The sequence below is a fragment of the Ursus maritimus genome, unplaced genomic scaffold (assembly GCF_017311325.1).
Source record: "Ursus maritimus isolate PB19 unplaced genomic scaffold, ASM1731132v1 scaffold_26, whole genome shotgun sequence".
Taxonomy (NCBI): Eukaryota; Metazoa; Chordata; class Mammalia; order Carnivora; family Ursidae; genus Ursus; species Ursus maritimus.
Window position 1 is genome coordinate 3,161,654 of NW_024425119.1, and position 4,426 is coordinate 3,166,079.

At 42.7% G+C, this 4,426-nt stretch overlaps 1 long non-coding RNA gene across 2 annotated transcripts; it reads left to right on the forward strand.

The window, feature by feature from the left end:
• The first annotated feature begins 293 nt into the window (after nt 1-293).
• On the forward strand, nt 294-4,160 carry LOC103675717. 2 transcript variants are annotated; one of them, XR_571897.2, is made up of 4 exons: nt 294-391; nt 1,797-1,856; nt 2,887-3,017; nt 3,944-4,160. It is a non-coding gene; the product is annotated as an uncharacterized LOC103675717 (long non-coding RNA). The 2 variants fall into 2 exon arrangements; XR_005837798.1 differs by having other exon boundaries at nt 299-546.
• Nucleotides 4,161-4,426: the final 266 nt, after the last annotated feature.

A 4,426-nucleotide genomic window follows, 5' to 3' on the forward strand; every position in this document is an offset into this window, starting at 1 on the left:
AATACCACTTCTGCCTTTTATTGTGGGGAAACCTGAAGTTACTTAAATACTCTGCCCTCCAGTTTCCTCATCTGTAAAAATGTGGAGATTAAAAGAAACAGTAGTAGATGAGAAAGTGCTTAACACACAAAAGGCCCTCAGTAAACGTCAGCATTCTTTTATTTCACTCCCTTTATTATTCATTCCTGAATAAGACAAGAAGGGTGAAGAAAAAAACAAACCCCAGAGACAGTTTTCTTTATTTAACCCGCTTTCTTCTGTCTCTTTCTTACTTAAGGAGAGCTGGTCCTCTGGTCTCAGTGTAGCTACAGGGGGGGAAACACACTAAAGTCCTTCAAAGGGAACCCGGACTATTTCACTGAGTTCCTCTACCTTGATATACAGTTAAAAAGTAAGTCCTCTGGACTCATTCCATCCTTCTATTTTGCTTCTATCTTCTACTTCCACCCAGAGACTTTTTGTTCGGCTCTTCCTTTAGCCTAAGACACAGAGGCTTCCGTTCAGTTGGCTTGCTAAGATCCCTTAAAGACCATCTTTGAAAAATGGGTGAGTACGGGCTACTACCAACGACCCCTCCGACCCCCCCCAGAAACAGCTGAGGGACCACTCGTGGTTCAACCTGCCAGCCCTTCATCTTGAGTCATGCAGTCATTAAAATCAAAACAGAGCCCAGCTAATTGTTGTGTTTGGAGATTGTAATTCTGCATATTAGAAGAATTTTTTTCTTTGAAATTGCCTGTTTTGTTTCCTCCCTAGAATTGTAGTTCATCTTCTTTGGCTGCCGGCAGTGACGTTATCTTCCTGTCGTTAAGGTCTACTGGAGGCATCTTGTAGACCTGCTATTGTTGCCGATGCAGAAAAGAGATTGTCCCAATCTTGATTCCTTTCCCTTGAGCAATTGGTAATGTTCAGTGGGTTCCTCAACACTTATGATGAGGAAGAGAGGGCACCAGTCCTGGAATTTTCATGGGAAAAACCAAGGAGAATTTAATGGTGAAAACCAATTGCTCTGTTTTACATCAGGGAAATTCCTTAATATGGGTTTCAAGACACCTCCTCAGCCTTCCTCACTCCAACCCACCTTAACTTTTTTAATACTCAACTCAGATTTTGTTTCAGCTAGACAAACCTGATTGCCATTTCCTTCCCTGTGCAATTTCTTTTTTTAAAAACAGAGCTGGAAGAAGCTGAGATCCAGAAAAAAGAAATTATTTCTCCAGATCATATTTGGTCCAGGGCTCTTTCTCCAGCATTATACTTCCCATTCCTACTCCACAGCCCTTGTCTTAGGCCTTCCTTGTTAGCCTAAACCTTGCTTTTTCCTTTCTGCCAAAACCTGTGTTTAAACTTTTCAACTCTTTCTGGAAATTTATCTTCTCTAAAAAATTAGACCTTTCTGGTCTTCATCTGGCTTTAATCACCCCATTTGCTCCAAGACTTTTTTCTCCTCCAGGTATAGAATTATAGACTGTAGGACCATAGAAATTTCTGACTTAGAGGGCCATCCCAATTTTTATAGATAAGGACCCAAACTAGCTAAGTCAGTAATCTGAGATTACTAAACTAGTTAAAGAACAAAGCCAAGACTTTGAGTCCTTAGTTCAAAAGTCTTCTTTACTACATAATATCTATTTGTGCTTCTTTTCTCTATCCATATTCTTATGTCTTTTCATGAGGTTCATGCTTCTAATTTCTTTTGTCACCATTACTATCATTATAATCGTAATCATCATCATTCAGCAGGTCCCCAGAACCTCTTGAACAGTGCTCCTTAACTCTTTTTCCTTGTATCCCAGATGATTACAGCTCTATCACCCTGTGAGCGTCCATCACCCTCAAGCCTCAAGGAAACCAGGGTTGGTACAATGAAAGAAACATTGCTACTGATGCAGGAAATCCACTTGTTTATTGGAAACACCAAGTACCAAAATAGAACTAGCTGAACTGGAAGAGCAGCAAAGATGGGGACCACAGGAAACATCATTTCATGGAAGCTGACCCAAGTCTTGTCTGTTAGAATTCACAGGATCCAATACCAACTAGTGTGCAGATGCTGAATTTCAGAAGAGCCCCTTATACCTTGGCAGCAATGAATACACTGGACACACTGGACAGCAATGAATTCCTGACTCAGGCTGAGCTGACCCGATTCTCTTATGGCAATTTTTTTAAGATTTTATTTATTTATTTGAGGGAGAGAGAGAGAAAAGAGATCACAGAGGGAGAGGGAAAAGCAGACTCACGGCTGAGTGGCAAGTCCGACGCAGGGCTCAATCCCAGGACCCTGGGATCATGACCTGAGCTGAAGGCAGATGCTTAATCAACTGAGCCACCTGGGCATCCTTTTATGGCAATTTAGAATTAAGACCTAGAATCACTGGTACTGGACCTTTAGGAGCCAGGATTGTGAAGTGTTGTAAGGTGAGAGCCCAGATGGTCATGTCTGATGATGCTCTGAAAGAGAGAGGATAAAGCGGAATCTCAGAGAAGCAGAGATGAGACCCTCAAAGAAACAGACAGCAATCTTGGGTCCTGATCCACACTCCTGGTTCCACTTCTTTGTGGTCTCTAAGAAACCCAGTAAATCCACTAAACCCCCTCTGCTTATACTTCTTCCTCTTTTTCCCCTTGGCTTGAACCAGCTGAGTGGGTTTCTTTTGCAACAAAGAAGTCTGAACTAAAGGCTTCTTCATAGCGGCACCTGCACAGAGTTGGGAGACCTGCCAGGCACCTGCAGAGTTGGGAGGTCAGGGAGACGGTTGCCAAGGATTTGAAGGCATTGTTTCCTTCTCTGTAGGAGGCAGTGCTTGTCAGTGTGTGATTTTCTGTGATTCAGATCTTACAATCATAGATATTTTCCTTGACCCCACTCCCACCCCTATCCAGGTAAACACAGCGACCGTTGCCATCCTTCAGCATTCCCAGAACTTCATTTCCTCCCATGCACTTCCTTCTGAAGAACCTCCAGGACACTTTTGTTTGGGTGGAGACAGAAACAAGCTCAAAGCCCTGTTACAGTGAGTCCAACTGGTCTTTGGCTCTTTGCCTCTGATGTCTCTGTTGGGAGGTAGAAGGGGGTATTACAGAGATTCTCCAACTTCAGTCAGCAGAACACTACCTTTATGATTTCTGACACTTCCACATACCACCTATAATTTCCTTAATATTTAAAAAAATATCCTTTTTAAACTTCTTTGCTTAGGTTCACCTACAATATTCATTAAGGATACCATGGGTTTGTTATGCATATTATATTTTTCTAATATACATTAAAATGCAAAACTATTGCAATAAAGAATATCTTTTAGTACCGAAGATCGTCCCACGTGCACCACTTTAGGCGACGCGAGTGGAGCATGGCCTCTGGAGTCGGACAGGCCTGCTTCAGATCTTAGTTCTGCCGCTTAATACCTCTGTGACCTTGGACAAGTCACTTAATCTTTCTAAACTTCAATTTTGTCATAATGAACGTGTCTTCATCAGGATTTTGGTATGGATTAAATGGGATAAGTTTAAATATAGTTGGTTTCAACTGCATAGCACATTACCTAGCACGTGGTAAGTTCTCAATAGACGTTAATCTTCTCACCATTGCCGTACCCTCTACGTCTTGACTTTGTCTGCCCCTCTTTATTTCTCCCTTCTTCTCTTCTCCATATACGTCTGAAACAGGCACGAGCATGAAGTGAGTTTGCTTACTGAAGTGGATGGAATTTCTGTAGATCCCTTCAGAGACCAGGAAGGAAATCTAAGTGTGAGGCGTCTGCCAGGTTCAGATTTGTTGTATCTAATGACCTGACTTATTATCCTATTGTGCTGATGTGGCTGAGATAATAGCATTGTTTCTATAGAACCTAGTTTCCAGGGTGTTCAAAGCCCTCACGGACCTTATCTAACTTTTCCCTGTTAAATGTGGACAAGCGTTGTCTTCCTCAATTTTCAGGTGGAGGAATCAAGACCCCAACAGGCGTGGCCTGGTCACTCAGCAACACTGACAGACCACACGGCCGAGTCCGGGACTCCTGATTCAGAGGCGGAGAGATCGCCTTAATGCAGCATTCCCCATCTGACGTGGAAGGGGGGGCGCAGAAAGCGTTCTGCTCTCAAATAAGATTTGTACGATGAACCCAGTGTTGAACAAATAAACAGCTTTCTTTTCTGCAGGACTTGTCAACCTTTCAGGCCCTCATATGCATTATTATTCTCCAGCAGAGATGCAGAGAATACTTACTTATCCAGATCGACCACCGTGTACACCTACTTAGCAAGTCTTAAGATCGCTCTCTTCAGAGGGCTAGTTTGGAAACAGGGCCTTTGTTGATCGTATTGGCATGAATTCTACTCCACTAAAATTCCTTTCCGTTACAAAACCAAGCTGCGCTTGGAATGCTGAAAAATAACCGTTTCTGAAATTATTCTGCCCCCA